The sequence below is a fragment of the Salvia miltiorrhiza genome, chromosome 7 (assembly GCF_028751815.1).
Source record: "Salvia miltiorrhiza cultivar Shanhuang (shh) chromosome 7, IMPLAD_Smil_shh, whole genome shotgun sequence".
NCBI classification, from domain to species: Eukaryota; Viridiplantae; Streptophyta; class Magnoliopsida; order Lamiales; family Lamiaceae; genus Salvia; species Salvia miltiorrhiza.
In genome coordinates, this window is record NC_080393.1 from 4,640,539 (window position 1) to 4,653,953 (window position 13,415).

At 34.0% G+C, this 13,415-nt stretch overlaps 1 long non-coding RNA gene and 1 pseudogene across 2 annotated transcripts; one reads left to right on the forward strand and one right to left on the reverse strand.

The window, feature by feature from the left end:
* Positions 1 to 6,879: 6,879 nt before the first annotated feature.
* On the forward strand, positions 6,880 to 12,973 carry LOC130993094 (6,7,8-trihydroxycoumarin synthase-like; annotated as a pseudogene).
* Positions 9,664 to 11,413, reverse strand: LOC130991944 (uncharacterized). Of its 2 annotated transcripts, none has more exons than XR_009091199.1 (4): positions 11,007 to 11,413; positions 10,825 to 10,914; positions 10,255 to 10,323; positions 9,664 to 9,836 (listed from the first exon to the last, which is right to left on the reverse strand). It is a non-coding gene; the product is annotated as an uncharacterized LOC130991944 (long non-coding RNA). The 2 variants fall into 2 exon arrangements; XR_009091198.1 differs by having other exon boundaries at positions 10,817 to 10,914.
* Positions 12,974 to 13,415: the final 442 nt, after the last annotated feature.

A 13,415-nucleotide genomic window follows, 5' to 3' on the forward strand; every position in this document is an offset into this window, starting at 1 on the left:
ACAACGAGATTATTTTATTTTTTATAAAAATAAATTTTATTATAATATTATAAATGATATTTTTATATATAAAATTCTAAATTAGAAAAAATTATATACATTGTATTTATCAACCTTAATAATGAATTAAAAGTGAAATTAACTAATAAAAAATAATTATATACCTTAATTAAATGAGTAAAAAAGAATGTTCTTTACTCAAAATTATTTTTCTTTAACAAAAAAGAAATCCCAGCAGTACTACATTTTGATATCATTCGCACATACAAGCAGGCGCTGCGTAAGCTTACACAGATAATTAAAAATACAAAGCTTGTTTTGTTTTGTTCTGTTCTTTTAACAGATTCCAACATATAATCCATTTTTTCATAAAATAACTAAATTTATTTTTAATGATTAGAGAAAATAGAAATGAAAATCATTCTGATTCCCAACGAGCCACCAGTTTCCAATGAACCCTGTCATAGCTCATAGCAAATCCGTCGTCGTTAGCTCTCCAGAACACGGCGGCGCGGCCTTTATCGCGGGGCGGCTCGTACGCGTGAAACGACGTGGATCTCAAGCCGAATACGCCGGTCACGAAGTATACGTCGTCCACAGCTTCCACTCTCATCTCATAATCCTGCCCCGCCTGCAGCTGAGCTGAGCTCGACTTGCCGCCGGCTTTGATTTGAAGATTGATAGGAGCCGGATTGTTCTTGCTGCTCACGGCGTCGATGAAGTGCACCACCGGAAACTTGCCGCCGGCTTCGGCTAACATGGATAGAGCCATGAGCAGGGCCGGCCCTGACATTTCGGGGGCCCTGGGCGAAGAAGAAAAAAGGGGCCCCTAATAAATTAAGCTTTGAGAAGTTGTAGCAAATTTAAGATAGTCGTGCACCTGTAATTAACATTAACTATAAAGTGCAATAAACTAAAAAATAATGATCAAATAATTATAGAAATAATTTAGATTTTCTAGCATTTTGAAAAGTAAAATCATCAATAATTTTTTCAAGATCAAGCTTTCTAATATCTCATGTTCAATGCATAAAACCGCTAATTCATTCAATCATTCTCATCCAGTGAAGATAACATCTTATGATTAAATAAAAAGTCAAAAATATCTTAAAAGATTGTCGACTGTTCAAAATTATTTTCTCATTTCCATCTCAATTCTCTTAATATAAACTTTGTTTCGCAATTATGAATAAAAATCAATTTTTTTCAAAATAATCTCAGCCGCCCCTTGCTAGAAATAGCACAGTAGAATCATCACCAGATTCACCACCATCAAGAAACTTGCCAGAACTGATCAAGAATGATTAGCAGCTGAATTTATTTATTTATTAAAATATTTACTTCTCTCTTCTTTTGCACCACCACTTTATACAAATCTTATCACCAAAAAGCACAAGCATTTCTCCTTCTGCTTCGACACACCTGTCATCTACATCAAAAAAATGTACAGACAGTAATCCCTCCTTTTTCTGACTCTCTAATTGCTGGCAGCATATCGGATTCTTCACAAATAGGTTTAGTAAATTTTTTTTTTACTAGGTATTAACACTATTGGGCCAATATTATGGGGCCCCCAAAAATTGGGGGCCCAGGGCAATTGCCCCACCAAATACACAGCAGGGCCGGCCCTGGCCATGAGCATAAAGAAAAATAAGAATTTCGAGCTCATATATTTTTTCACCTTTATTTGTGTTTTGTTTTCTTTTTGGTGGTGTATTTGTGGTTGTGTTTTGAGTGTAGGTTAATTTATGGGGTTTTAATTTAGAGCATGAATTAGATATCTCTCTTTAATTTGGGATTTTACGTGATATCCTCAATTATTTTCAATCTTATTTATCTAAATTTTATATTCGTATTCTTAATTCTATATTTAATTCTAATAATTATTATGTTCTAATAATTCTCAAATACACAAAATTCGTAAAACTAATTAATAGATTATTGCATTAAATTCGTAGATGATTATCTTTAATTAGATAATTGAACTAAATTCCTAGACAATTATCTTAATTATTTGCATGCGTTGTATAATCATATTATCTAATATTAATTATTTTAGCTGACTTTTAATTTTTATGTACTGGAGCGCAAAGTTAGGATTCATAATCATTTTAAATTTTAAATTTTAATGATAAATACTATTAATTAAGATTAATTGTATTATATTTAATTTTATAATAAATATTTAAAATATTAGTGAAATAAATCACGGGAACACGATCTGACACAATAAACTGTGGGACAATTTAAGGATTTCATTCAATTATGAGTACCATTTTTTTAGGGAATTATACCATTACACATAGCATATACTATAAATTAGTACTATTTTATCAGAACTTATCGTTCATTAACACTAAATAGAATAGGAAATGAAATACGGTACAATACATTAATCTCCACTAACAACGTTATCAAAAGTGCAAAAAATTGAAATCCCTTTAAATGATTTCTTCCGCGCCAGTAATCGAAATCCCAAAAATTATCGAAAACCAACGATGATTAGATTATTAATCTTTCTTATTTTCCTAATAACGAGTGCCCCATCGCATGGGCAACAAGTTTCTGCAAAGCCCTCAACAAAAATTAGCTTTTTCCAAAAAACGAAGGTCTCTATATATAACAATCTTGGAAATATAAACCTCAAACTCCACTGCAAATCAAAATGATGATATGGGGATTCATGTGCTCAAAAACGGTGAATTATATGATTGGAAATTCCGTGAGAGTTTGATAGCAACCACAAGATTTACATGCAGCATGGAATGGAAAAATGTTAAAGGAATATTTGATATTTATTTGGATAAAAGAGATTCAAAAAGATGCAATGATTGTGTGTGGAGAGTCACACAAGATGGAGTCAGAGGGTATAGTGAACAAGGAAGAGAAGAGATTTGGTTCAGATGGGGGGTGCCTAAGCCTCCAATACTATGATATTTAATACATCTTGCTATACGAATTTGTGACTTTAATTAATTTGATATAATATTATATTTTATGAATAAATTAATCTTGCTAGTTAAATATATAAGTTTAATAAAAATTGTACTGTACTGAGAAAATTAGTTTTATCTCGGGTTAATGATATGTGTAATGGAGTAATATGTTTAAATAAATAATGTGTTGTTTTGGAGCTGCGATTCTATTCTCTAATTAATAAACCTCTTCCCTCACAAATAATTTTTTTCTCGCAAAATATTCTTGACAATATTTATGAAATGACAACACAAACTTTTTAAACTTAGGGTTCATACAATCCTAATCTCGTGCACGCGGATGAAAATTTGTGTTCAAGACATTAAAAGGGAGATGAACTAATAGATATAGGCTAAGAGTATTTAAATAAACTAACAATCTAATTATTACTAAGAATTTTGAATTCTTAGTAAGAAACTTATAATTATAACTTAAGAATGTTAATTTGATTAGTGATTCACTCATCATTCATCACTAATCTAAGATAATATTCCTAGTAAGAATTCAAGATTCTTACTAGATTGATAAAATACTTATGGTGTATAAACTAGATTGATAAAATAATAATAATAATAATAATAATAATAATAATAAATAAATATTTTTCCGACATAAAAATAAGGATGAAAACGAGCTCAATCCGTAATTAACAATATTTTTTGGATATCATCTCGACATATTTTAAGGTTATGAATATATATGATATTGTATATTGAAATAGACTTTAAATGAATTAATTGGTACTAGATATATCAATAATACGAGTGTTTTGTACTGGTGACCATTCGAAAAGAACTTCAAGGTTAAGCGTGTTTGACTTGGAGCACAACTAAGATGGGTGACCGACTGGAAAGTTCGTCTAACTTATGCAATACTGTATAAATACGGAAATAAATTGTGGATATATAATAAAATAAATAAATAAAATAAATTAATTAAAAAATATTACCGACGGCATTTTGCCGTCGGTAATAAGCGACGGCATTTTACCGTCAGTAATACCTCGGCCAAGTCCGGCGAGTGCGCCACCACCGTCCGGTGGACATTACCGACGGTGGTGGCACCGTCGCTAATTAGCGACGGCATTTGCCGTCGGTACTTTTCCGGCAACTCTCCGTCGTTCAACGGAGGAAATGCCGGCGGCTTCGCCACCGTTAATTGCCGGCGGCAGTCGATCGCCGACGGTAACGATATCGTTACCGACGAGTAAATCACCGACAGCGATTTGCCGCCGATAACACCGCCGGCAATTACTTTACCGGTCGCCGTGCCGTCAATACCGACGGCATTTGCCGTCGGTAATCTCCTTTTTTTTTGTAGTGTACCTAAGAAATATGGTGTTTAATTACCCTATTATATTGGTGTTTGGGATCCGATTTCAGTATCTGGTCCATATAAGTCGAATGAGGAATGTAACAATTAAAATATAATTATATGTGTAATTACTTGTAGAGCCAGCAATATTTATAATTTAAGATGCAAATCAAATTATATGTTTTTAAGTTATAGTTCCTTTGATCCAATTTAGATAATAATATCTAAATTTTCATAAGCTAAAGGTTTAAATTTAATACTAACAATTAAATTTAATTGTTAAAGCTAAAAGGTTTTAGAAAATCGTTAAAGCAGAAGTGATTAAAAGGTTTTTCTCACTATATTATTCAAATCTGGCAGACCAGATGAAGCAAAAATTGAGGTGGTTGGCAAGATTGAGGCGAGAATAAGCTCAGACAGTCAGACGTTTATGAGATTTTTGACAGACCTTTTGAGCCTAAGGAAGTTAAGGATGCACTGTTTGATATGCATCCCACCAAGGCCCCGGGATCGAACGGCTTCAATGGATTTTTTTTTTTAACTTATATATCACAAAACAATATCGTTTTGCGCTTTATATTGTTAAGAATTTTTTAGTAAAATTCAAAGTGATTTTTATTTATTTTTAATTAGTAAAGCACAAAAGATAGTATTTTGTAGTATCATATAATTATATGTATTTTAAAAAAAATAAATATTTATCAAAAAATAAAGTTATAAATATTGTGTTTTTAATATTGTATCAATAATTTTATTCCGGTCCATTCCTGCTAAGTTTTATAATCTAATCTTTTAGCCGTATAAACTAATGACATGACTTGCATGCGCTAATTATTCGACTTAAAAAGTCAGAATATATAAGCTAGATTGGCCTAGCTCAAGCACCAAGTGTAATTAAAGTTTAATAACAATAAATAGGCTAGCAATTAGACATATGCTTTATTAGAATGGTAGGAAGCCATATTAGTTTCTGGTTAATTAAAATGAGGGTTAAGTATCAAATAAGCCCCTATCATAGTGGCCCTTTTCACGTTTGGCTCCCTATAGTCGAAGTTGGTCCAATTAAACCCTCATACTATCTAAAATCGAACAATTGGGCCCTCTGCCCTAACGGCGACTTAACAGCCGTTAATTGGCCGTAAAATTGGCCGAAAACTGGCCGGAAACACATCGGATGAAGCCAAAGCAATCACCGCCTAGGGTTTCGCGCCGCCACTGAGCGGCGCAGCTGCCTGCACAGCCTCCGTCCGCCTATCGTCGACCACCTTCTAAACTCGTCGCCGGACAAACACGCAAGGAGGAGGAGGCGCGATTAAAATCGCAGCCATCTCCCGGTCTGAAAAATGACAAGCCCATGTCTAAAATCGCGCTGCCCAAGCTGCGATTCAGAACTTCGCTCCGCCTCACAGCAACCCCAGCAACGGCAACTCTGTTGGGAATTGTTCACGGCGGTTGGGCTGCCAAGATTTGCCGGAGCAAACCCAGTCCCCAATCGCAATCGATTCCCAGACGAACGCCAAGGAGCCGCAAAACCTGCTAGGGATTGGACGAGGTGGGGGAGGTGAGAGAGGGGGATGCGGCAGTGGGTTGCGGCGTCGATGAGAGAGGCGGAGGTGGGGGAGGAGGAGCGGTGGAGGAGGGAGAAGACGTAGTGCGGGGAGAGAGATGAAGAGGGAAAGGAAATGGAGGGGCAGAGGCTGTGGAAGATTTTCCGGCGAGTTTCCGGCCAGCTTGGTGAAGCGCAGCCTACGCAGCACACCAATGAAATTAAAAAAAAAATTAAATTGAAAATAGTTAACGGCTGTTAAGTCGCCGTTAGGGCAGAGGGCCCAATTGTTCGATTTTAGGTAGTATGAGGGTTTAATTGGACCAACTTCGACTATAGGGAGCCAAACGTGAAAAGGGCCACTATGATAGGGGTTTATTTGATACTTAACCCTTAAAATGAAATCACATAAAAACAGATAATATTTTTGAAAGCGAGAAAAAAAAATTAGGTGATAAATATTCAATTTAATTATCAATCAGTTTAATTGAAAGAAAATGGACAGAAGAGATCATTATTATCAATTTTTTTCAATAAGATTTATGTGGATACGTCATATTGATGGATGAATAATACCTGAGTTTGTTTGGGAGGAAGCAATTTTTTTTTCATATATATTAAATATAACATTAAATTCATTAATTTTAAAAAAAAAATGCATTTTCCTCATGTTTTCTTAAAAAATGTAGTTTTCACAATAATCCTATTCTATTATACACACCGTACATGTTGTATATTTGCCTATTCGACAAAAAAATTAATTTGTTTGCACATGCTCTTTGTAAACTTACAACTTAAGGTTGCATCAAATTCAATTTTTATGATTTCGTAATATTGGCATACATATATATAACAGTATGTATGATTAGTACTATAATTCCATTCAACCTACTAAAATAAAAATAAATAAAATAAACAATTCAATCGGTTCTAGTAAAGCAATATCGTCTTTAAATTAATGTTAGATTAAAGAAATTGATTAATCTCGATTTGATATTTTACAAAATGGATTATTTCGTTGGTTTGGACAGGGTGGTAGAAAGGATCCAAAATCTCTAAATGAATAAAAGCAAAAGATCAATCATATTAATGCAAGCTCACTTGCATAAATACACATGTCTTTTACTTACAAACATATTTCAAGACTATTCCCAAATCTCAAGCCCTAAAATTAATTTCATAATGTTGCTTCTACTATCAATCTCTCTCACAATAGTCTTCATCTACCTTCTCCACAAAATTCGACAAGCCTCAAAACCAACTCTCCCGCCGGGTCCTCGGCCGCTGCCGTTGATCGGAAACCTCCACCAATTAGCCGCCGCCGCCGCCTCCGGCGACCTACACATTTACCTACGGCGACTTTCCAAGATATTCGAGTCTCCCATCATTCGCATGAAATTAGGTTCCATCCCTCTAATCGTTGTTTCTTCAGCAAAATTAGCAAAACAAGTGCTCAAAACTCAAGATTTGGCATTTTGTAGCAGGCCGAAATCTTTAGTGTTGCAGAAATTCTCATTCAACAACACAGACATAGCCTTCTCACCCTACAACGATCGTTGGAGGGAGGTGAGGAAAATCGCATCCATTCATCTCTTGAGCCATAGAAAGGTCCAATCGTTTCGCCCCATTCGCGAAGACGAAGTCTCTTGTGCGATCGCAAAGATTTCGAAGCAAGCTGCAGTTAATCAAGTTGTGAACTTGAGTGATTTGGCCGCGGCCCTCGGAAGAAGCTTGATGTGCAGAATTGCTAGCGGTAAGAAATACGATGAGAATGAACTCGAAATGAGAAGGTTCGAGAAGCTTCTAGAAGAAGGGCAGGCAATCGCCATCGGTTTCTTCATGTCGGATTACTTTCCGGCGCTGAGTTGGGTGGATAAACTCAGTGGATTGACAAGGAAAGTCGATGATATTGTCAAGAAGATGGATTTGTTCTACGAAGAGCTCATCGAGGAGCACCTCGATCCCAAAAGAGTTAGAACAGTAGATGAGGAAGATGACATTCTGGATGTACTCATCCACCTTAAACAACACACAAATCATCCTCCATTCATTTCACTTGGGATAACGTTAAGGCCTTGTTGACGGTATGTTAATTTTGAGGACTCAATCAATATGTTTTTCTTTTTCTTTGAGAAAGCCATCGCCACCTAAAAGTTGGAAAACACCACACAATTGTGAAAAAGATACGGCACACGCAGGCGGAAATATAACACCACTTAAAAATGGAAAAATATACGAAAATACAACATCACCTGGGAAAATATTCGAGAGCTTTGTCGTTAGAGCAAAACCTTATTGGCCAATCAGTATTTTTTTTTTAAAGGTTTGTATATGTCAAAATAGAGATGTATGCAAATCAAATAATTTTGATTAGGTTCGATTTTGATTCGTATTTTTGATATTTGAATTTGAAATTAAAACTATCGGGCCTTAAGTTTCATGGCCCAGCCCGGTAATAAAGTGGATTTTCCCAGTCACAAGATATATTTTTCGTCGGGTCAATGTGAGCTGGCCTATAATATCCATGGGCAAAATTGACATTTTGGATTGGGTTCTATATATTGGCCCAAAAATGTAATGGCCCAAAAATCTGATTTGGCTTGTTTTGACACCTTCGTAGACGTCGTTTACCACCCACATAATTCCTTCTATTACTGAGTATCAAAAGATTGATTTTTGCAATAGAGAACACTTGTTTTACAAAAGATCACTTTTTTGAACGTCTATAAAAATTAGTCTATTTTCATTTTTGGATAATACCCTATAATTTATTATCCACGAAAATTAGTTTTTTTTTTTTCACTCACAATACAATTAATTATCATTATTCATATAATATTTTAAATGAGACTCTTTCTCCACTCACAATACACTCAACCATTTTTATACAAAAATCGTGTAATCCTCTATATAGAACTATTTTCTGTGGATGGAGTGAGTACTAATTTTCCACTCATGTATTAAAATGACAGTATCGTTTTGATGTTTAGATGGAAAGAAAATCAAAATTGAGTCAATATTCTAAAGCCGAAGTTCATGTCATTTTGTTTAAAAGGCTCCAAAATTTGAAAATATACACGAAACATTCATGCATTGTTCAAAAGGCTCCAATATTTGAATCATAAACTATACTTAACCTATCATCTTTGTTACTCATCATCTTTGTTCATGCTATATCATTTTTAAGTAAATATACACATAAAGTTACTCATTTTTGTTCTTTAATTTGCAGGACATTTTTGTAGCTGGAACTACAAGAAATTAAGGGTTTTAGCCACACATGGATGTTGTGGCTAAAAGTTATATTTATGTGTCACTGTTTCTTTTTACCCACACATAAGCCAAATGTCAACATGTGTGGGTTAAAACTTTGTAAAGAAAGAAAGGTATTATCCACACATATGTATATGTGTGGGCAAATCACCAAACATTTACCTACACATATATATGTCACGAATAATACCATTTTATGTTGTGGGAAAAGATATTATGACATACTGCAGCGATGATGGGGAAATGACATGGCATTTACACCGTGGCAAATTTGATGTGTGGGTAAATCATCAAATATTTACCTAACAGTATATATGTCACTAAAAGGAGAGGTAGAGGGGGGGAGAAAAAGAGGGGGGGGGGAAGGGAAGGGGCAAAAAAAGAGGACGAGGGGCAAAGAGGAGAGGGGGAGGAGGCAACGAGAAGAGAAGCAGAAGCAGAAGTACAATGCAAAAATAAAAAAGGAAATATAATACTCAACACATTAAATATAACAAGAATATCATACAAACATTTACATAAAAAATATTCAACAAAATCAAAGTATATGTGCGAAATGACTAACTACATATAATTATAAATATCTAAATAACTAAGCACTTAATCTACAACTCGCAATTAATCTAGGACTGATAATTTTTCTTCGAGCTCTTGATCAAAGGCAATTCCATTGTACATTAGAATAGTGAACATTGGTTAACCATCATGATAACTTTTTCAATTACTCCTGTCAAGATAAGAGAAACACAATATTAGTCAATATACACAATTTAACATATTGTAAAGTACATATAACAAAGTTAAATAACCTAAAAAAATAATTGCTCCAATTGTTAGTTTAATCCATTAAGTGATTTCAGTTTTTAAAAGAATCAATTCTCAAGCTAGAAGAAGCAAGAGTGAGTTCGAGTGGATAAAACAAAGTTGCTGGGCTATAAATTATTTCCCTAACTAGATTTAAAAAATCACTTCTTTATGTGAGAACAACATTTATATTGAGTGAAATACATATACATTAGTTTCGTGCCTTATGATTTTTAGACCTTAAGAAGAACATCAGAAAGTTTGGTCCAGAAGTTAAGATATTAAGCTTAGTGATTCTACTATTAAGCTATCAGACATTAAAAGAAATCAGAGATACAAACCTTGATAGATATGACAAAGTGGCCACCAGCTTTTAGGAAATATGATGCATTTAAAGCCAAATTTATTTCCTGTAGGGGATGAATAAATCAAATACTTCAAAGTCGAAAAAGACTTGATATCATATTTATTCAAATCCCTCAAACCATTTGATGCATCAATTGGTAAAGTTTGCTAGCTAAACAAACAAACAAAACAACCAACAATAGTTCGACACAATTTACATTTAATGAAGCCACATCTTAATTTACCAATATTTTTTACACTACATATTTCTACACAATTTACAAAGTGATAAGCTGACACTCCTACAAAGCTGAAAACATGAGCCATTTCCTGTAGTTGCAAGAATAGTCAACAACAATCCCTCCAATAATAGTTCTTCACCAGTTAGTTAAACATATTTTTGTTTCTATCAGCATATATAAAGGAAGATAAAGCACGATCTGTCAACGCCAATTCAATCTAATTACATAAATCAAATCTTATTTGAGAGATGACATTTACTTGAAATTAATGTGTGAGAATGCAAAGAAGCAGAAGAAGTTCCAAACCAGTGCTCACCTAGTCACCTTGTCTTCTTCCCCCAAAGAAGCCGGAATGGATGAAGCTCAGAGACAATTTCCAAATGCTGCTCCAATTGCTATTGCAGGCTAGTTTCACTGCATATATATATAATGCAAGTATTATAACTTGAGCTTGAATTCTAAGTGGAGAGAGAGAGGGGAGGGGAGGGGAGAAAGAGATAACTGACTCCATGGTGAGAAAAAGCCTCAGAAGATCATCCCCTTCTACGACTCAAATCTACCACAATCAAGAAAACATTGATCAAACAATTAACAATAATACTACTAAAATCAAATTTAAAAAAATACAATGACCCAGATCTAGGGTAGGAACCTCTCCGCCGCAACGCCGTCTCCCACCAATGCCCCTGGATCGCCGAAATCCACCACCAGGTCACCGCCCCCCTCCACTTCCTCCAACCTCAACTTCAACGGCACCTCATCGCCTATCCTCCTCGCGCTGTCGTCTCCCGATGAACAACCCATGAAAGGAAAAATTAGAGCTTTGTTTGGAGTATTTGGAGAGGGATGTGGGGATCGCTTGGAGTAACTGCCGAATATGTGGAGGGTTTTAGCATCTGGCGGTAAAATGAAAACGTTTTTGTGAAGATTAGCGGTAAAATAAAATGTTTTCTAATTTTTGTGGGTAAATGTTTGTTTTAGACTTTTAGTTTTCAATAATTTTATATAATTGCATTTTTTGGCAACAATTATCATATTTTGTATATTGCTTTATTATATATAACTTTCATAAAAAAGTACAATTATTAACTAATATAACATATTTAAATTGTTAACCAATTATTCATGGAAAAGTATAATTAATAATTTTTCATGAGTGTAAATTTATATATATCATTTCATTTCATCTTTACGAAATTCATTTTAATTATGATTGAGAAACTTGTCTGACAATTTTAATTTCAATACTTGAATTACTTATTCTAGATTTTGAACCTAACATCTTAAATTAAATTTATGATGTAGCTAATGGTCGTTATTAATTTGCCACATCAGCGTAATTGTATTTATATTAAGAATTAAACAAAAAATAAAAATAAAAAATAAATGTTACTAAATCTTTTTACCCACACATAACTAAATGTCTTTAACTATTTAAAATCATCTACTCAATTTACCTACACATATTCAATTATGTGTGGGTGTATTGCCACACATTATTATGTGCCACAAATTATGTGTGGCTAAAATTTCCACGTCAGCATAAAATATATTAAGAGTTAAACGAAAAATAAAAATAAAAAATAAATGTGACTAAATCTTTTTACCTACACATAATTAAATGTCATTAATTATTTAAAACTGTTAAATGAATTTACCTACACATATTTAATTATGTGTGGCTATACTGCCACACATAATAATGTGTCACAAATTATGTGCGGCTAAAACCCTTAATTTCTTGTAGAACAGATACAAGTTCTGCAGTTATTGTTTGGACAATGACTGCACTCATCAAAGCACCCAATGTCATGAAAAAACTACAACATGAAATCAGAATTTCGATAGGCAAAAAGGGCAAAGTAGATGAAGACGATTTGCCCAAACTTCCATATCTAAAAGCAGTAGTAAATGAAACTTTGAGATTCTACCCTACAGCTCCACTGCTCATACCAAGAGAATCAATGCAGAAATGCAATCTAGACGGCTACGAAATCGAGCCCAAGACGATTGTTTATGTTAACGCGTATGCTATAGGAAGAGATCCCGAGTTTTGGGAGAATCCAGATGAGTTCATGCCCGAGAGGTTCTTGAATAGTAACATTGACGTAAAGGGGCAAGATTTCGGGTTCATTCCATTTGGTTCAGGGCGAAGAATGTGCCCCGGAATATCTATGGGAATTGCGAATGTGGAGCTCACGGTTGCAAATTTGCTCTATAGTTTTGATTGGGAATTGCAGCCGGGAATTCGAGCAGAAGATGTGGATACAGATGCTTCTCCTGGACTTGTGGTGCAGAAGAAAAATCCACTCATGCTTCTACCTAAGAAATATTGTGTTTGATTACCTAATTTTATTGGTGTTTAGGAATGCTATATGTTTTAATCACTTGTAGTTGTAGAGCCATGCCAGCAATACTTATAATTTAAGATGAAATTTAGATTTATTAAGATAAATTAGTAACTGAGAAGATATATAATAGTGACAGCTAAAAATTCATAAGCTGATGGAAAATAAAATTGATAAACTCAAACTTATAGTATTTGTTTCAAAATGAATTTGCTACGTGTAGAGAGCATCGTTCACGTGCAGCTGATCTTAGTATTTTTTCTATTTCATTTTTCAGTTTACTTTTTTCTATTATACGTCAGAAATCATGACTATGAATTTTATAATTTATATGAATGTCTGCCATGCGTCTCCCATCCTCTTCTCTTTCATCACCCTTGACCATTTCCCCTCTCATTAGACTCTCTCTAATCTCACACAATATATACTTGAATTTATTTGAACCATTTCCTTGTATAGTTTTTATAATTTTAAAAAATTAAGTATAAAAGTATTACTAACTTATATCAAGTAAATAAAATTTATGTCTATATAATTAAAAGGTAGTAAAAAAAATCGACTGGATCT